General features: G+C 32.9%; 1 pseudogene; it reads left to right on the top strand.

Moving 5' to 3' along the window:
* Positions 1-1,957: 1,957 nt before the first annotated feature.
* Positions 1,958-22,496, top strand: LOC139840018 (cytochrome P450 CYP72A219-like; annotated as a pseudogene).
* Positions 22,497-22,560: the final 64 nt, after the last annotated feature.

Genomic DNA, 22,560 nt, shown 5'->3' with positions numbered 1-22,560 from the left:
ATTGAGGGGATCAGAGCACATATGCAAATTTCATGGTAAGAAAATCATAGAAAATGCCTTTTTGTTCTGGTTTTCATGCATATTCATACTTATAAGAAGTTTACTAGAAACCTAAAACGTGGAATCACGGGCAAATAAGTTAACAGAGACATTAACACAAACACTTTCAAATTATGAAAATTTGATTTTACCATTTTCATGGTGTCTCAATTTTATTTTATTTTTATTTTTTTTAATTTTTTTTTTCCTACTTATTGGTCGGAGGTTCACTCGGAAGCAATCTCTCTATCCGTCGAATAGAGAGAGGGATGACTTTCTCTACTTTTAAGAGTGTTATCACTCTAGGTGGAGAAATGACGTGTCTTTATTCTCGAATAGGGGAAAGATTGTCTACATCTCACCTCCCCCATACACCCCTTATGTGGTATTGGGTTTTGTTGTTATTGTTGTTTGTACTTTCAAATTATGAGAGATCATAACAGAATTCAGTCACTCACGTATACTATAGATGAATCCAGAGTGATATAAGGTAAATGTTGAAGATGATAGCATCGAATTTCATTTAGACCACAAACACTTGGAGTGCAAAACATACACGAAACTTTTTAATTAAATAAATGAATAATCAAAATTGGTGGACATTTTTTTGACATTTCCCACTAGAAAGGGTCACTGCCTGATCTGACCTATGTCAGTGGTCTGGTCTTAAGGTGAGCCATGGTTTTTGTCATGTTGCCACCTTTTGAAACCTTTCCCACTCGAAAGTAGGGGTGGGCATAATATCCGAATCCGAATCCGCAATCCGAATTATCCGAAAATCCGATCCGAAAATATCCGAAAATTCGGATATCCGGATTTTCGGATATCCGAAAATCGGATATCCGGATTTCGGATTCGGATATCGGATCAATTTTCCAAAATTTTCGGATATTCGGATAATCCGATATCCGAAATAAAGTACACTTATTATTAATATATTTATTGTATTTATAGTTTAGTAGTCCAATGTTATCGCTTATGGACCTTATAGCTTTCAAGGTAAACTAAACTTTTAACTTTTAAGAGTGAACAAAGATAACAGATAGAAACAATCAATCGTTACAAAGAGTAAAGTTAGTATCCTTTGAATTTTTATTAATACTCTTTCTTGTTGAAACTAACTTGCATTCATATTTGGATACACTTTTTGTTTGGTTCATCCTTAAAAGATGGATTTGTATCATTTTTATTGTAACGATTATGACATACTAATTATAACTTGATTCGTGTTCTAAAAAACATGAAGTTATTATTTGATATAGAATAAATCACTATATAAGAAATAAATCACAGTACATCAAAAGTTATAAGAAATATAGCAGTTTATGTTAAGCAGATAATTTGTATGAATATCTCTATATAAACAGTTAAGATATAACTATTATGTTTGTGTTACGATGATGTGTTAACCATGTTTTGAACTTTGTTATGTTTTTTACAATGATGTATTGATCGTGTTTTGAACTTTTGTAATACGAACTATAGAATGTTGAATTTAGGCGTATGTGAATAGTTAAGTAATATGTGTATTGTCATTTGTATTTTTTGCATTTATTATATATAGTTCGGATATTCGGATAATCCGGTATCCGAATCCGAAATTTCGGATATCCGATTTTCGGATATCCGAAATTTCGGATTCGGATTTCGGATGGCCGTATTCACTATCCGAATTTTCGGATATCCGAAATTTGGATATCCGAAATTTCGAATATCCGGTTTTGCCCACCCCTACTCGAAAGGGTCAGTGCCTATGTATAATAAAAATGTTTTACCTTAAAAAAAAAAAAAAAAAAAAAAAAAAAAAAAAAAAAAAAAAACCCCTCCACGTGTTCACTTCATGCTTATTGTCACACCCATCTCACAAATGTCATATATTCCCCTTGTAATCACAAGATTCACCGAATGAACTACTAAGATGGAAGAAAATGGAGTATGGTACTTTGTGGGAGTACTTGTGATATTTGCGTGGTGTGCATTAAGATTTTCGAACTGGGCGTGGTTCAAACCAAAATGAATGGAGAAATGTTTAAGAAAGCAAGGTCTTAAGGGAACATCATATAAGTTGTTATTTGGAGACTTGAATGAGATGGCGAAAATGCTAAAGGAAGCCGACTCTAAGCCAATAGATATAACAGATGATATAGTTCCGCGCATCTTGCCCTTCGACCATAAAACCGTCATGGCCTATGGTACATATTTTGGCCTTTTTATTTTCTCGTAGCTGTTTATTTGAGGTTTAACGTCTTGCCTTTCGATATTTAATTTGAAACCATTTAATTCGAAAATTGCATCAAGTCCACACCGAAATAAAATCAAACCAAATTTGAAATCGCCTCGATTTCGGTTCAATTTTTAAATTTGAATTTGGCTTCCAGTTTTATTTTTGTAAATATGGTTTAATCGAAAACTGAATTCAACTAATTATTTATTAAATTATTAATATATACAACCGATTTTAAATCCCAAAGTCAAATTCAAAATAACCTTTTTATGGTTATTTTACTTAAATTGTGATTGTTTTTGGTATTTCAGTTTTAACCAAAACTTAATCGAATTTGAATTTGATTTTTGGTTTCGATTTCGTTTCGGTTTCAATTTTGAATTCAGTTTTCGGTTTGGTTTTCAGTTTTGCTCTAAAAAAAAATTCAAAACAGAATACACAAATCTGAATAAATCGAAAACCGGACCGATTAACAAACTACAAAAAATAATAATAATAATAATAATAATAATAATAATAATAATAATAATAATAATAATAATACTAATACTAATACTAATAATAATAATACTAATAATAATAATAATAATAATAATAATAATAATAATAATAATAATAATAATAATAATAATAATAATAATAATAATAATAATAATAATAATAATATTGAGCTGAGGTCAAGTTTTGAAGAGCTCAACTCAAGTTTTTATTGAAGTTTTGGAGCTTTAATGAATATTGTTGTTAGATTATATTACAAAACAATTTAATTAATATTTTTTTGAAATATTTTCTGTTTTTAAATTTTGGCTTCATATGTATTTGAAATCTTTGTATTTGAAATTTAGCTTGTAGATCAATACAAACGAAGTTTGAGGGATGAAACTTATTCTTATATAAAAATTTAAGTCGAGTTTGAATCCAAATTCTTTTTTACTCGAGCTCGTGCATGCATCATGAAAGCTCACTGAGTTGATTTCGAACTGTCCTTACATGGGTCGACTTCGAGCCTAGTCGAGCTGACTTTACTAAAACACCACATGGAAGCAAGCAAAGCTGTAATGATATTGATTGCTCAAAAAGTCAAAATAAAAACATGTACAAGCTAGTTGGCAAAATTGTAGGGACTAAGAATATTCATATAAGCTCTATAATTAACTTTTTTGAGTGTGTAACAAACAATTAAAAATTAAAGTTGTTCATATGACTTCTTCATATGGTAGCCGGTATACGCGCTAAAGTTAAAGAAAGATATGTTGACACATCATCTAACAGATAAGTGACAAGTCATCCAAACTGATGCCACGTCATCAAATCGATCAACATATACATGTATTATATACAACGACACTATCTCGCGTCTGCGAGGTATGGGGAGGTGAAATGTATGTAAACAGTCATTTTCCCTAGTCTATAATAGAAGTGAAGTCGTTTCTCCATTCACGTGTAGAGAAAGATTTCTTCACCTACAGGAAGAAAAGTCATCTATCTACTCGAGGGCATACTCGAGGTCAGAGAGATTACTTCCACCTCCGACCAATAAAAATAAAAGAAAAAAAAATGCGCTTAGAGATAAGAATGAGGAAAAAAAAGGGGAAAAAAAAAACGGTACGTACCTGTGTGTGCTATAGAACTCAAAAAAAAGAAACTATAGAACTCAAAAAAATGAAAGCAGGGTTACAATAAAGAAACGATAAACATATAGAAAGAGATAAAAACATATGAAAACATATATATGTTAAAGCTATAGGCTTCTTAAAAACGGCAGTTACTTGGTGACTAAGTTAGGGTTTGGCCAGCCCTAATTAGTTTGGGCCGATTTTAGGGTTTACTTAGACTAGGGTTTATTTAATCCTTGTCTATATAAATACTCTCTCATATGTACATGCTTTGTATCACCTCCAAATTAATAATATACTCTCTAGTTCCAAAGTGGATGTAGGTTTCACATCGAAACTGAACCACTATAATTCTCGTGTTCTTTTATTCTGTGTTTATATTTTCGGTTATTGCTTGTTTGTGATTGCTAATCAATTAGGGTTGTTACTCTGATCAAAGGCAGGTCCAAGCCTTAACAACTGGTATCTAGAGCTCAGGTTCTAAACCCTAGCCGATTACAAATAACAAGATCAGATCAGATCTGCTGCTGCTGTTACAGATCAGATCAGATCTGCAGCTGTTACAGACCACTTATTGCTGCTGTTTTTTTGTTGCTGTTCGATTAAGTTAATCACATGTCTGCTGGTGCTGTTACATAAAGTGCATCCGTCACCTTCTTCACAGCAGATCGCGACAGATAGTAGCCACTGCTGCTGTCAAATCACAGCTGTTTGCAGGTCAAACCCTAGTTGTCACTAACTCCTGCTGCTCTTAAAATTAAGATCAGAAAGCCTTTACAATGGCAGAAGAAGGAAGGATTAAAATCTTGATGGGCAAGATTTTGGATGGTGGAAGATGCAGGTTGTAATGACCCGGAAATTTCCAACCAAATTTAAACTCTAATCTTTATATGTTTCCGACATGATAAGCAAAATCTGTAATTTTGAGTCTAGAAAGTTTGAAATCTATATTCGGATAACCAGTTACCCTTTGACCAAGTCTGACGATTCACGAACAATTGTTTGTATATAAATATATAAATATATAGGTATGAGTATATATAATAATTAGAGATAATAAGACATAAATAATTATGTTGTTATAAATCTACAAAATATAACATATGATTTCCTGTACATATTTATTATTAGGTGTATGATAAAAATGTTAATATAAATATCTGTATCTGTATTGGTAAAATATAATTGACATAGTAATATTATTATTACTCTCATTATTACTATAAAAATATTAATATTAATATCTGTATTATTAATATCGTTATTCTAAATATAACAATGGATTACATGTAACTTGTTATATTTTTGTTATCACTTGTATTATCAGATATTATTAAGAAATATTAGTATTGTTATAAATTAATATTAATAGAAGGAACTAATACCTTTTATTATTATTGTTACTATCATTATCATTAATTAATATTAAACTCATTAAAGATTAATACTATTGTTATTATTAATAACATTATATTATTATTATTATTATTACTAATAATATTATTATCACTAATGAATTTATTATTATTATTATCATTAATAGTTATTATCATTATTATTATTATTAATATACTTAATTATTTAATAATATTAGTTATATTATACGAAATTTAAAAGGATCAAATATATACCAACTTGGAATCTGCTTTTGTCAAAATCACGGTGTATTAGTTTTGTTTTCTACCTACAAAATCGAATAATATCATAACAAACGAACAAAGTCAGTAGATATCTCTTTTAGCTTTTTATTTTTTATTTTTTTTTGTGTACCTAATGTATATCCTGTCAATTATCTGTGGCTATAAGATAGTCAAAGTTAGCAATGTTTTGACAACATAATTTAACTATGATGGTATCTGTTAACACTTCACTTTCAATTCTATAAAAATCAAATTGTAATACAAAGGAACCGATGTTATAACCTCTGTTTCTTCACCCTTTTTGTCAAAGTTAGGATTCAAGTGTTATTTAAAAATCTATTAATGCAAATCTGCTAGAAATCCCATATGAAAACTATCTTAGAAGTTTCAAATCCCAAATCTTTTTATCAAAATCGAATTTTGAAGTCAAAGCTCTAAATTTAAAAGTCAACAATTTCGTTCTTTGAGAAATTCTAATTCGTTTAATGTTTCTTGTTAAGATTGATGAGTTAGAAAGTTTATAATAATGATTTACAACATATCTTATGTTGTAATCTTTCCCTAAAAACCGTCCAAAGATCAAAATTGATTGTGGAGTTTATATTTTTTTTTTCTGTTCGTGTACAAACAGATTCTGATTCAGTTCATTTTAAATTTTTGGTTTGTTAATTCTAAACCCACCTTTACGTTGTTTCTGCTACGAATCCATGTCCACTTCAAATCGGTAATATGTTTGATTGGACTTCTGGTCGACCAGTTGTGTGAGGAGGAAGAAGATGGATAGAACACGGGAACATACGGGATTTATGTTTTTATTTTATGTGATATTTCGGAATAAGGGCTTCAGCCCAACTGGTTTCATGTAGTGTCGGGGTATCATGAGGTCGTCGGTTCGAGTCTCCAATGGGACAGTTTTTTTTTAGAGAATTTCCTTTGAAGGTAGTTTCATTTCATTTCATTTATTATTATTATTATTATTATTATTATTATTATTATTATTATTATTATTATTATTATTATTATTATTATTATTATTATTATTATTATTATTATTATTATTATTATGAATATTATTATTATCACAAAAATTATTAGTATCATTAACATATAATATTCTAATTACTTTATTATTAATAATATCATTATTAATATTAGTTTTAACATTAACATTATTATTATCATTATTATTGTTAATATTATAAAATTACCATTACTACTCTTATTACTATTTTTAAAAATGATTATTAGTTATTGTTGATATAAAAACATTACAACTTTTCATTTATCAATATTTTTTTTATGAAAATATATTTAAATACATATAACATAACTATATGAATATATTTATAATAAAGACTAACTATGTATCTAATGTATAAAAAAAATAGTTAATTAAGCTATTAACGAAACATATAATTACTGAAATAACAGTTAATAATATTATATAAGTTTGTTCGATTACTATTATGTGTTTTAATATATACAAAACTAATATAGGTTCGTGAATCCGAGGCCAACCCTACAATTGTTCAATAATGTTATATGTATTTTTACTACAAAATACAGTATGGTGAGTATATAGTCCCTTTTAATCTCTAAATATTTTTGGGCTGAGAATACATGCGCTGTTTTTATAAATGATTTATGTTATGGACACAAGTGATCAAAAATAAATTCTACGTTGAGTTGTACCATGGCATATTTCTTTATACTTGGTAGCTAATATTTACGTGAGGAGCGTAAACGCGAATCCTGTTGATAGATCTATCGGGCCTGACAACCCCAACCGGGCTGGACGACCAGTTTTAAACGGTTGCACAGTACTTCGTTTCGTTACTACACTTGGTACGGTGTAGGGTTTATTTAAGAATATGCTGCTGTGATTTAAATGTTAAGTATGGTTACCAAGTGCTCAACGACTTTTCCATACACGAGGAGTGTATTATGTATGTATATGAAATCTTGTGGTCCATAGTTATAACGCTGCTAGCATCAAACCTATATATCTCACCAACTTTATGTTGACATTTTAAAGCATGTTATTCTCAGGTACAAATTAAGTCTTCCGCTGTGCATTTGCTCATGTTAAGGACATTACTTGGAGTCGATCATCGCAATGGAACCAAATGTTGATGAATTCGTCCAGGGGGATAAGGACGGGTCTTCACAGGTGGTATCAGAGCGGTGGTCTTAGCGAACCAGGTCTGCATTAGTGTGTCTAACTGATAAGTCGTTAGGATACATTAGTGAATCTGGACTTTGACCGTGTCTGCATGTCAAAAAGTTTTGCTTATCATTTCTAGTCAGAAACCATCTACTTATCATCCTTAGGGAATTGCCTGCTTATCATCCTTAAGTCTAGACACGTCTTATTGCATTTACTGCATCGATAGTGTATAGACAAAATTCATATCTTAGCATATCTGATAATATATATTTTAGCGCATCCGTAGACTTGCCTGATATATGCTGTAGGTTCCTCTGTAGTCTACGAAATCTTTAATAATATATATATAGATATTCTATATAGTTAGAATATCATCCGATATCCGGAAATCATTTCACATCAAGGATTCTTTCCATTCACCAAATTGCTCTTTTGGCAATGAATCTGAAGCGTTTACCGGCGAACCTGTTCGAAACAACATTTTCTCTCCCCTTTTCCAAGTATTTCGCCACGATTACATATTATCCCATATCACGAATCTTGTTCATCCACTCGCTCCAACCGCCAATCATCCCGGTGTACTAGCAGAAGTTAACGAATTTCGCGCTCGCGTAACGGCTTTGGAGAACTTGGTGCAAAGGTTACAAGCACCAGCAGCATGATCCGTACCACCATCATCAACGTCGACAGTATCCTTATCACCCTCAAACCACAACCACGTCGTAAACCTCAACATCACAATCTGAACCTCGGATATCAACATCACACGCCTTAATATCACCATCTGTACTTCGAGTATGATTTTCATATCGTTCTACATCGACTATCTTCGTTTTACGTATCGTTCTACCTCATTTATCTTCGTGCAACATTACGATTAAGTAATCTCTAATGCCTTAGAGATTATATAATCTAGTATTAACGATAAACCAAATGAGTTTAATATCCTATTGACTCATTAAATCTATGATTACAACCGACGAAAATATATATGCAAGTATATTTTCATAAAAATTGTAATTAAAAAAAAAAATTCTTTCGTACAAACTGTTAATGATGAAAAATATTTTAACGGGTAGGTAACACCCGAGGAATATTTAGATTTCACATTAATAAGTTACACTGTACATTCTCCGAATCTGATTCAACGGTCATTTGCTATCCTACTTACAACCACCGATATACGTATCCGTTCACCGCAGAATAATCATTTTCATTCAATTTCATATTTGGATTTTGACCTATCAGAATCCAACAAGTGGCATAATGAAGAAAACACCGGACAAAGTAAAATTTGTTAGAAACAAACGAACTAACTAATTGAAATATTGTTAAGAATCCACGCTAACTGTTCCTAGCTAACTGTTCCTAGCTAACTGGTTACATTTTATTTATCTCAATTTAATTATCGCAATTTACATTCTCGCAATTTTATTTATCGTCATTTAATTTCTGTTATTTACTTTACGCATTTTATTTATCGTCATTTAATTTCTGTTATTTATTTTACGCACTTTAAATATCGGGACACGTATACAAGGTTTTGACATATCATATCGACGCATCTATATATATTATTTGGAATAACCATAGACACTCTATATGCAGTAATGCGGGAGTTAGCTATACAGGGTTGAGGTTGATTCTACAATAATATATATAGTTTGAGTCGTGATCGAGTCTGAGACGTATACGGGTCATGATATATTTTAATTAATTCGAATATTATATATTAAACTATATATGAATTGTTGAACTGTAACTGTGGACTATCGACTGTGGACTAATAATATTGGACAATTAAAAAGAATTAAAATATTGATTATGACATATGAAACTAAACAATTCTTCAAGTTTGCCACTTGATTTTATCTTGAACCTCATTTGTACCTCCACAATTACATTTCGCGTTCTAATCTTTTCATGATTCTTAAAAACATCTCAACCGAGAAGATGAATCAGCCGCACTTCATCTACGGAAGAAAAGAAGTATGCACCTTAAAAACTCTCGAACCCAAATTCATAGTTTAACACTTACCTGTGTTGAATCCTTTACCATTTATTAGCAAAAACAACCTTATGACTCCTTTCAAAGTGGCCAGTTTTGTCACAGCTCCAGCAGAACAACTTCGACCTTTCATTCGAATAAAGTCTTATTATAACTTTGATACATACGACTGGCTTTCCTCATCATTACCGGGGAACCTTTCATATCCCATCATGTTATCATCAGCATTTAATCATCTAAAAACACAATTCTTCTGAAACCACCTCGGTTTGATAACCGATGACCCAGATCCGTTAACTTTGAGAATGCTGACGAAGCAGCATGTTGTAGATGGTCTTAATGGCTAAAAGTTGATGATAAAGAAGGAAGAGTTAGGAACGCTCGATAGAAAATTTGGTACTGAAAACCGAATTGAGCTAATCATGAAGAAGACCAAGGAAAATACAAAGACCAAACCTTATATTCAAAGAATATAGGTAATTTTGGATCCGCTAAAATTTTAGAGAATATCTTGTTCCAAAGTCATGTTTTCGAACTTAGAAATTCCAAAATATCATCATAAATATCTTCGATATTTCTGAAGATATATTCATAAAAATTCTTGTCCGAAAATTATCTATCTCTTCGTGCTATCTGTGTTACATCCTAAAAGAAACTGTTTTAGTTTCTATATTCTTTAAAATTCAAGTTAAATTATGAATGATTCCTAGAGAAGTGTTGGGAATTGAAGCATGAATTAGTATAATATAATAACGCTTGGCCAACGTGATTATATTACAGTAAGTCATGTTGAGTTTCTAATGGAATGTGATGATTCGCAGTACCGTCATTATGTGCCATGTTACACGACTCTTACATTCTAACCAATCTGCAAACATATTAGAGCGTATCACCCTGATAGTTCTATTTTTCCGAAATATTCTGGTAATTCGACCAATCAAAATCGTGCCATTACCCTTTCTTTCTTAGAGCATTAGCTATGCTCATTCCAAATTTCATACCTATGAATTCCGGACTCTTGCTCGCTTGACTCGAGGACGGGAAGAAGAAACGAAGGGACAAAGCCCCAAAATAGAAATTGGAGTACAAATCGCAGCAAATAGGAGAAAGCATTAACTGTGGATGACAATGATTATGGAAGACAGAAGTAGGGACATCAAAATATAAGGGAAGATATAAAACCCAACAACCACTCAGAAATTACAAACCGTGTATATCAATACGTATTGCAACGTAAAGACACGGGAGAATTAGAAACATTATAATTTCAAGAAAATCATAGAAGTGAATAGATTCTTCTGGCGGTAGATGGAAGAGAAGAATGAAAGATATGAAAGTTAGAAGTATAACAAGAATCAGAACGGGATGGAGCATTTCATAGAATACTATAAGGTATGAATTGAGGGAGGAAGAATAAAAGATATGAGGTATGGAAGTAAGGAAGGGAAGGAGGTAGATTTATAGTGAAAATATCCGACAGAGAAATCGAAACAGATTACTGCATTAAATCAAAGGAGATTCTGTTTCCTAAATCGCCGAAGAACTAAATCTTATTACGTAAGATTTTCCTTAAATCCCTTAAATCCCGGAAATCAATCATAACCACGTCATCGGTTAAAACGATTTCATATTTACTCATTTCACTCTTTTGTGATAGCTTCAATCGTGCGTTTCACATAATCGAATTGTTTTATCTATATCTCTCAATGATAAAACTCCATTATCACTTCATATTCATCATGAAAACATTTTTATTGTTATTTATAACAACCTCTACCAAATTTCGGGGACGAAATTTTTTTAACGGGTAGGTACTGTAATGACCCGGAAATTTCCAACCAAATTTAAACTCTAATCTTTATATGTTTCCGACATGATAAGCAAAATCTGTAATTTTGAGTCTAGAAAGTTTGAAATCTATATTCGGATAACCAGTTACCCTTTGACCAAGTCTGACGATTCACGAACAATTGTTTGTATATAAATATATAAATATATAGGTATGAGTATATATAATAATTAGAGATAATAAGACATAAATAATTATGTTGTTATAAATCTACAAAATATAACATATGATTTCCTGTACATATTTATTATTAGGTGTATGATAAAAATGTTAATATAAATATCTGTATCTGTATTGGTAAAATATAATTGACATAGTAATATTATTATTACTCTCATTATTACTATAAAAATATTAATATTAATATCTGTATTATTAATATCGTTATTCTAAATATAACAATGGATTACATGTAACTTGTTATATTTTTGTTATCACTTGTATTATCAGATATTATTAAGAAATATTAGTATTGTTATAAATTAATATTAATAGAAGGAACTAATACCTTTTATTATTATTGTTACTATCATTATCATTAATTAATATTAAACTCATTAAAGATTAATACTATTGTTATTATTAATAACATTATATTATTATTATTATTATTACTAATAATATTATTATCACTAATGAATTTATTATTATTATTATCATTAATAGTTATTATCATTATTATTATTATTAATATACTTAATTATTTAATAATATTAGTTATATTATACGAAATTTAAAAGGATCAAATATATACCAACTTGGAATCTGCTTTTGTCAAAATCACGGTGTATTAGTTTTGTTTTCTACCTACAAAATCGAATAATATCATAACAAACGAACAAAGTCAGTAGATATCTCTTTTAGCTTTTTATTTTTTATTTTTTTTTGTGTACCTAATGTATATCCTGTCAATTATCTGTGGCTATAAGATAGTCAAAGTTAGCAATGTTTTGACAACATAATTTAACTATGATGGTATCTGTTAACACTTCACTTTCAATTCTATAAAAATCAAATTGTAATACAAAGGAACCGATGTTATAACCTCTGTTTCTTCACCCTTTTTGTCAAAGTTAGGATTCAAGTGTTATTTAAAAATCTATTAATGCAAATCTGCTAGAAATCCCATATGAAAACTATCTTAGAAGTTTCAAATCCCAAATCTTTTTATCAAAATCGAATTTTGAAGTCAAAGCTCTAAATTTAAAAGTCAACAATTTCGTTCTTTGAGAAATTCTAATTCGTTTAATGTTTCTTGTTAAGATTGATGAGTTAGAAAGTTTATAATAATGATTTACAACATATCTTATGTTGTAATCTTTCCCTAAAAACCGTCCAAAGATCAAAATTGATTGTGGAGTTTATATTTTTTTTTTTTCTGTTCGTGTACAAACAGATTCTGATTCAGTTCATTTTAAATTTTTGGTTTGTTAATTCTAAACCCACCTTTACGTTGTTTCTGCTACGAATCCATGTCCACTTCAAACCGGTAATATGTTTGATTGGACTTCTGGTCGACCAGTTGTGTGAGGAGGAAGAAGATGGATAGAACACGGGAACATACGGGATTTATGTTTTTATTTTATGTGATATTTCGGAATAAGGGCTTCAGCCCAACTGGTTTCATGTAGTGTCGGGGTATCATGAGGTCGTCGGTTCGAGTCTCCAATGGGACAATTTTTTTTTAGAGAATTTCCTTTGAAGGTAGTTTCATTTCATTTCATTTATTATTATTATTATTATTATTATTATTATTATTATTATTATTATTATTATTATTATGAATATTATTATTATCACAAAAATTATTAGTATCATTAACATATAATATTCTAATTACTTTATTATTAATAATATCATTATTAATATTAGTTTTAACATTAACATTATTATTATCATTATTATTGTTAATATTATAAAATTACCATTACTACTCTTATTACTATTTTTAAAAATGATTATTAGTTATTGTTGATATAAAAACATTACAACTTTTCATTTATCAATATTTTTTTTATGAAAATATATTTAAATACATATAACATAACTATATGAATATATTTATAATAAAGACTAACTATGTATCTAATGTATAAAAAAAATAGTTAATTAAGCTATTAACGAAACATATAATTACTGAAATAACAGTTAATAATATTATATAAGTTTGTTCGATTACTATTATGTGTTTTAATATATACAAAACTAATATAGGTTCGTGAATCCGAGGCCAACCCTACAATTGTTCAATAATGTTATATGTATTTTTACTACAAAATACAATATGGTGAGTATATAGTCCCTTTTAATCTCTAAATATTTTTGGGCTGAGAATACATGCGCTGTTTTTATAAATGATTTATGTTATGGACACAAGTGATCAAAAATAAATTCTACGTTGAGTTGTACCATGGCATATTTCTTTATACTTGGTAGCTAATATTTACGTGAGGAGCGTAAACGCGAATCCTGTTGATAGATCTATCGGGCCTGACAACCCCAACCGGGCTGGACGACCAGTTTTAAACGGTTGCACAGTACTTCGTTTCGTTACTACACTTGGTACGGTGTAGGGTTTATTTAAGAATATGCTGCTGTGATTTAAATGTTAAGTATGGTTACCAAGTGCTCAACGACTTTTCCATACACGAGGAGTGTATTATGTATGTATATGAAATCTTGTGGTCCATAGTTATAACGCTGCTAGCATCAAACCTATATATCTCACCAACTTTATGTTGACATTTTAAAGCATGTTATTCTCAGGTACAAATTAAGTCTTCCGCTGTGCATTTGCTCATGTTAAGGACATTACTTGGAGTCGATCATCGCAATGGAACCAAATGTTGATGAATTCGTCCAGGGGGATAAGGACGGGTCTTCACACAGGTTGAAGACTTGTTATGTCAGAAGGATCTGATAGATGCTTTGAGTGAGAATAAACCAGAAAGATTGAAAGACGACGAGTGGAAGATACTTGACAGGAAAGTCCTAGCAGTTGTCAAACTCACGTTGACAAAAAGTGTTGCCTTTAACATTGTGAACGAAACCACGACAAATGGTTTGATGAGTACCTTAGCAAATATGTATGAAAAGCCGTCTGCCTCTAACAAGGTGTTTTTGATCAGACAGTTGGTAAACACCAGGTTGAAAGAAGGTGCTTCAGTAACAAATCATGTTAATAACTTCAAAAATATTATCTCTCGGTTACTGTCAGTTGATATCAAGTTCGATGATGAAGTCAAAGCTCTTCTATTATTATCTTCGTTACCTGAAAGCTGGTCAGGTTCAGTCACAGCTATCAGTGGATCCACAGAGTCCTCAAAGCTCAAGTTTGAGGGCATTCGTGATTTTATTCTTGGAGAAGATATAAGAAGAAAGAGCTCATGAGAACCATCAGGAAACTTTCTGAGCACAGAAGAGAGGGGTAGGAGAAAAGGCAGAAGTAACACCACCAGGGGCAGGTCAAAGTCAAGAAGGAGGAGTGTGTCGAGAACAAGGAATGATATTAAATGTTGGAATTGTCAGGAGACTGGGCACTTCCTTGTTGCAACAGATGATTATGATAACGTCCTTGTTTGCTGCATTGAGAATACAATTGATACGTGGGTTATGGATTCAGGAGCATCGTTCATGCTACTCCAAGTCCACATTTGATGAAGAATCTACGAACAGGTAATCTTGGTAAAGTTCGTTTGGCTAATGATCATTGTCTTGACATTACAGGGATTGGAGACTTAGAGCTGAAGACCTCTTTGGGCACTAATTGGACCTTAGAAAATGTCCGAGTTATTCCTGGCCTAAAGAAGAAACTAATCTCTGTTGGACAGCTTGATGATCAAGGATATAGTGTGCTATTTGGTGAAGGTCACTGGAAAGTAATAAAGGGGAACTTAGTAATAGCCAAGGGTAAGAAGAGAGGCACTCTTTATATGGTAGAAGTTCCAGCTAATGAAGTAAATACAGTTTCCAATGATCGAAGCTTAACCAGTTAGTGGCACCAAAGTTTAGGTCACATGAGTGACAAAGGAATGAAAATGCTAGTGTCTAATGGTAAAATTTCTGGTCTAAAGAGAGTTGAATTGGACTTTTGCGAGTCATGTGTTCTAGGAAAGAAGAAGAAGGTCACCTTTGCAAAAGCAGGCAGAACATTAAAGGCTCAGAAGTTGGAGCTAGTACACACGGATGTGTTCGGGCCTACTCCTGTTTCTTCATTGGGAGGAGCACGTTATTATGTTACTTTCATCGATGATTCAACACGCAAGGTATGGGTTTACTTTCTTAAAAATAAATCTGATGTATTTGAAGCTTTTAAGAAATGGAAATCTGCTGTTGAATTATCTTGTGATTTGAAGGTAAAATGTTTGAAGTCGGATAATGGAGGAGAATACATCAGCACCGAATTCGTTAACTATTGTGCTGATCATGGCATTCGGATGATCAAGACGGTTCCAGGTACTCCAAAACAAAACGGAGTTGCAGAAAGAATGAATCGTACTTTAAATGAGAGAGCACGTAGCATGACACTTAATTGTGGGCTACCAAAGACTCTATGGGCTGATGCAGTAAGCACTGCCGCTTATTTGATCAACCGTTCTCCATCAGCTCCACTTGATTTCAAAATACCCGAAGAAGAATGGAGAGGTAAAGCAATCAGTTATGAGCATCTAAAAATCTTTGGGTGCAGTGCATATGATATTAACAAAGATGGTGACAAACTCGATGCAAAAGCAAAGAAGTATGTATTCATTGGTTATGGGGGAGATGACATGGGTTACAGGTTATGGGATAACAAGGGAAAACATGTTATCATAAGTAAACATGCCACCTTCAATGAAGCAGAATTGTACAAGGATTTCAACTCAACACCAAAAGAAAAAGAATCAGTTGAATTTGAGGTTGACACAGAGACAACTAGAGAAGATGAAAGGAAAACTCCCGAGTATGAAACTGAAGTTCTAGTTGGAGTTCCTAACAGTGAAAGCTCGGAGTCTGATCACGAGCAGTCTTCAGAAAGTGGGAGCTCAGATTCTGATGATGAGCAGCCCCCACCACAATCTGACCAGTCCAATTGGGTCAGGAGATCTACACGAGTCACAAGATATCCAAATAGGTTTAGTCCAACAGTTAACTATCTTCTTTTGACAGAAAATGGGGAACCAGAAAGTTATTCTGAGGCAATGAAGGTGAAAGATTCGTTCCAGTGGGAGCAGACTATGAAAAGCGAGATGGAATCTTTATTGAAAAATCAAACTTGGAGGTTGACCAAGTTACCACCAGGAAAAAGGGTCTTACAAAATAAATGGGTTTTCAGAGTCGAAGATGAAGCGGATGGTTCTAAACGATACAAAGCAAGATTAGTTGTCAAAGGATTTCAACAAAAGAAAGGAGTCGACTTTGCTGAAATCTTTTCTCCAGTAGTGAAAATGACAACTATCAGATTGGTTCTAAGTATGGTGGCAATCGAGAAGTTACACTTAGAACAGTTGGATGTTAAAACAGCCTTCCTGCATGGCAACATTGAAGAAGACATTTATATGTCTCAACCAGAGGGATTTTGTGTCAAAAGAAAGGAGAATCTGGTGTGTAATCTAAAGAGAAGCTTGTATGGTTTGAAACAAGCTCCCGGACAGTGGTACTTGAAATTTGATAATTTTATGGAGAAGACAGGATTCGTGAGAAGTTCTACAGATCATTGTTGTTTTTTGAAGAAGTTCAAGAGCTCGTATATTATATTGCTTCTTTATGTCGATGATATGTTAATTGCAGGTTCTGATATGGTTGAAATACGCAATTTGAAGAAGCAATTATATAGAGAATTTGAAATGAAGGATCTCGGGCCAGCTAAGCAGATTCTCGGTATGAGTATATGTAGGAATAAAGATGGGTCAGTTTCTTTATCTCAAGAAAAGTATATTCGCAAGGTTCTTGAAAAGTTCAGAATGAATGGTGAGTCTATAAAGCCAAGAAACACACCGTTGGGAAGTCATCTAAAGCTTTCTAAACATCAGTCTCCTAAAACTGAAGTAGAAAAAGCAGAAATGGCTAAGGTTCCTTATGCATCTGCCGTGGGTAGTCTAATGTACGCTATGGTGTGTACAAGACATGATATAGAACATGCAGTTGGGATGGTTAGTCGCTTTATGTCAGCTCCGGGGAAAGAACATTGGGAAGCAGTGAAGTGGATAATGCGGTATTTAAAGGGTACTTCCAAAGTTGGGTTATATTTCAAGGGTAGGGATACGACTCTCAAGGGTTATTCTGATGCAGATCTGGGTAGATGCAATAATACCTTCAAGAGCACCACCGGGTATGTATTCACTATAGGAGGAATATCAGTGAGTTGGATGTCTAGGCTTCAAAAGTGCGTGGCTCTATCTACTACTCAAGCAGAATACATGGCGTTGACTGAAGCCAGTAAGGAACTAGTGTGGTTGAAGACATTCATGAAAGAACTGGGTAGCAAACAGACAGAATTTGTCTTATATTGTGATAATGAGAGTGCAATCAAGTTAGCAAATAATCCAGTCTATCATGCTAAGACGAAGCACATTGGCATGAAGTATCACTTTATCAGAGAACGGATAAGCAATGGAATATTTAATCTGGAGAGCATTCCAGGTTCAAAGAATCCGGCAGATATGTTTACCAAACCAGTAACGCTGGATAAGTTGAAGCTGTGCATAGCTTCAACTGGCTTTCAGTAACATTGAAGAGAAGACAGGAACTAGAGAGAGAAGAGATGAGCTAAGTCTTGCATTGCAGAAGTACAAGAGTGCAGTTCGATGGTATTCGAAGCCTCCAAGTGGGAGATTGTTAAAGATGTAGGCTTCTTAAAAACGGCAGTTACTTGGTGACTAAGTTAGGGTTTGGCCAGCCCTAATTAGTTTGAGCCAATTTTAGGGTTTACTTAGACTAGGGTTTATTTAATCCTTGTCTATATAAATACTCTCTCATATGTACATGCTTTGTATCACCTCCAAATTAATAATATACTCTCTAGTTCCAAAGTGGATGTAGGTTTCACATCGAAACTGAACCACTATAATTCTCGTGTTCTTTTATTCTGTGTTTATATTTTCGGTTATTGTTTGTTTGTGATTGCTAACCAATTAGGGTTGTTACTCTGATCAAAGGCAGGTTCAAGCCTTAACTATATATATATATATATATATATATATATATATATATATATATATATATATATATATATATATATATATATATATATATATATATATATATATATATACATACATACATATAGACACATACATATAGACACATACATATATACATATACATAGATACATACAGATATATAAACCCCACTCAAAGAAGAGTTTCATTTTATAATGACATAACAATAAATAAAACAAGGAAGAGATTATATAAAAAGGGCAATACGAGGAGAAAAAAAAGAACAATCTGACTACCTATGACCCAATACTCTTCTTACTCATCTATCCTAATAATAGTTTTTCACAAATTTTTATCAGAAGTCATTTCTTCCATCAAAGAAAGCTCCCTCATGTCGAGCTTGATTCTATCCTCTCACCTACGTCTAGTTCTACCTATGCTCCTTACCCCATCAACCATAAGAGCCTCAACTCTCCTCACAGATGCCATAGGTAGTCGCCTTCTAACATAACATGACCAAACCATCTAAGTTAGCCTTCTCTCATCTTGCTGATGAGGCTTCCGACTCCTAAGTTCTTTCTAAAAACTCCATTTGGTTCATATCTAGCAAGGTTTTACCACACGACCACCTTTATATCCTCATTTCAGCCACGTCTATTCTTCTCTCTTGTGCCTTCGTCTTTGGCCAACACTCCTGATCTTTATAACATAGATGGTCTAATTTCCACCATGAAGAATTTCCCTTCAATTTAAGAGTTACTTTCCCGTCTCACATGACCCTTGTTGATGCTCTCCACTTTAACCATCCGACTTTTATATCGTGGATCAGGTCATCATCAATCATCCCCGACTTGTGGAGCATCGATCCTAGGTATCAAAAAGAGTCTTGCGGGTGTAAGTCTTGGCTTCCAATGTGGATATTTTCTCCATCCATGTGATCGTCTTCGTTCTTGTCAAAATCACCCTTAAGATATTCCATTTTCTGTCCGTTAATCAGCATTTAGTTCTAAGGCCTCCCTTCACAGCTCTAATATTCTATTTAGCTCCTCGTTAGATTCCGATATTAGTAAGATATCGTTAGCAAAAATCAAGCACCACGGTACGCTCCTGAGACAGCTCGTCAAAGATCAAAGCAAAAAGTTATGGGCTAAGGACTGATCCTTGGTGTAAATTCCTACGTGGAAAAACTTTGTGTTTTCCGTTGGTGTCCATGCACAAGTCTTGGCCTCATCGTACATATATCTAAACTCTAATATATTTAATAACTCTAATATATCTACTCTGGGCACCTTTATCATTTAGTATCTTCCAAATCAGCTTTCAAGGGACGCCATCATAACCTTTTCAAGTGTAAGTTCTTTTGCTTCTCCCTATACTTCTCCATAAGGCTCCTAATAATATGAATTGCCTCCATCAAAAAGCATCATGTCATTGAACCGAATTGGTTCTCCTAAAACCTCTGTCTCACGTTAAAACCTAGTCTCTACCATTCTTTTCCAAAGCTTTATAGTATGGCTAAGTAGTTTCACAGAATACTACCTTCCCCTTTACACTGAGGCCCATATATGGTGAAGTTGCTAACTAGTCAATCTCTTTTATTGTGGATTTATTTTTGCCATGCCGAAAATTATTCTTGAATCCGCCAATGCAAGTCAGCATGATACTTAGGCTGACTTATTTATTGATCATGTCTATAATACTACTGTACTAGTTTAAATTAGCTATGTCAATTAAGTTCTCTAAACATACATTTTGTTTAACTGTGTAGGCAAAAATTGCTTCACGTGGATTGGACCAAAACCAATGGTGCATATAACCGAACCGAGTATGTTAAAAGAGATACTGGCACATAACTTTCAATTCCAAAGACCGAGGGGTCGCAACCCATTAATAAAGTTGCTAGCTGCGGGACTTACAGATGTCGAGGATAATCAATGGGTTAAACATAGAAAAATCATTAATCCTGCTTTCCATGGTGAGAAGCTCAAGGTTTGTTCTTACTCGATGTCAGTTTTCAAAAAACAAAAAATAAAAAAAGCCTTTTTTCCTAGTTTTCACTTGACAAAATCAAAATATTGTTGATAGCATATGGTGCCTGCATTTTACATAAGTTGTAAGAAGATGATGAGCAAATGGGATGAAATTTTATCTAAGAAAAGCTCATGTGAAGTGGATGTCTGGCCCTATCTTCATACTTTATCGAGTGATGTAATTTCGCGAACGGCTTTTGGTAGTAGCTTTGAAGAAGGAAAAAGAATATTTGAGCTACAACGAGAATTAGCAGTGTTGGTTATTCAGGCTTTACAATCAGTCTACATTCCTGGATTCAGGTGACTACTTTATTTTAACGATATAAAGTGTGTTAGATGAGGGGTGACTTATGCAATTGACACATTAATCTGCAGATTCTTGCCAACGAAAAGAAATCTGTTGATGAAGAAAATGGATCGTGAAGTGAAGGCTGCGATTAGGAGCATCATTGACAAACGAATGATTGCGATGAAAGCTGGGGAAATTAGTCATGATGACCTGTTGGGCATACTCTTGGATTCCAATTACAAAGAAATTAAACGTGGGAATAATAATTTTGGATTAAGCATTGATGAAGTCATCGAAGAGTGTAAGCTTTTCTACCTTGCCGGACAAGAGACCACCGGAACTTTGCTAGTTTGGACTATGATCATGTTGAGTCAACACACATATTGGCAAGAACGTGCTAGAGATGAAATTTCACAAGTATTTGGATATAAAAGACCAAATATTGATGGGTTGAATCGTTTAAAAGTTGTAAGTCCTTTTTTTCCTATGATTATTACTTTGCTGATAAAAGTAATATATAGTTTAGTTTTTGTTTCGTATTTTTATTGTATGTGTGTGAGCAGTGGTGACTTTACTTATATACCCACGAGGTCACGGGACACCACTAGTTTAAATTTTTTTAGTAGAAAATACCCTTTAAATTATATAGGACACCACTAAAATTAACTGCAGGACCCCATATATTTTTCAAATTTATATTTTTCTTTTAAATTATACAAGACATCATCAAATTTAACTACTTGGACCTCATATATTATTCGAATTTGTAGTTTATTGAAGGTAAACTACGTACCACTAAAATAACATTAAAATATAATTAGTACAAAAAAAATTCGGAACCCCATTGAGTTTTAATCCTGAAATCGCCATTGTGTGTGAGCACGTATGTTGCTCTTCATAAAATTTATATTCATTATGTTTTACATGCTAACCATCTCAATATAGCCTAGTGATTAAGGTCATAGTTTTATCACAAGGGGTCCAAGATTCAAACCTCATTAGCGTATCTTGTGGTGGTAGTCTGAAAAGGGAAAATCTTATCCGTTTATATGTCTATATGTTTTACAGGCAAACATGATTTTTAACGAGGTTCTAAGACTATACCCACCGGTGGTAACACTAGAGCGAATGATACATAACGACACAAAATTAGGGGATATGACCTTACCAGCCGGATGTCTCCTCCAGCTACATACAATGCTTTTACACCATGACCCGAACATATGGGGTGAAGATGTGAAGCAATTCAAACCTGAAAGATTTGCCGAAGGTGTATCAAAAGTGACCAAGGGACGAGCATCTTACCTCCCCTTCGGTGGGGGCCCACGTATGTGTATCGGGTTGAACTTTGCTCTATTGGAAGCGAAGATGGCACTCTCGGTGATTCTACAACACTATCGTTTTGAACTATCACCATCTTATGTGCATGCTCCACATACCATCGTCACTCTTCAACCTCAGTTTGGGGCTCATTTAATTTTGCATAAACTGTGAATCGTATGTTAATCTATGTGAATCTATTCCTTGTTTTGTGCTAGTTGTCATTAATAATTAATAA

The sequence above is a fragment of the Rutidosis leptorrhynchoides genome, chromosome 4, assembly GCF_046630445.1.
Source record: "Rutidosis leptorrhynchoides isolate AG116_Rl617_1_P2 chromosome 4, CSIRO_AGI_Rlap_v1, whole genome shotgun sequence".
Lineage (NCBI taxonomy): Eukaryota > Viridiplantae > Streptophyta > Magnoliopsida > Asterales > Asteraceae > Rutidosis > Rutidosis leptorrhynchoides.
The sequence above is the reverse complement of the archived record's forward strand: the minus strand, read 5'-3'. Positions and strand labels throughout refer to the sequence as shown.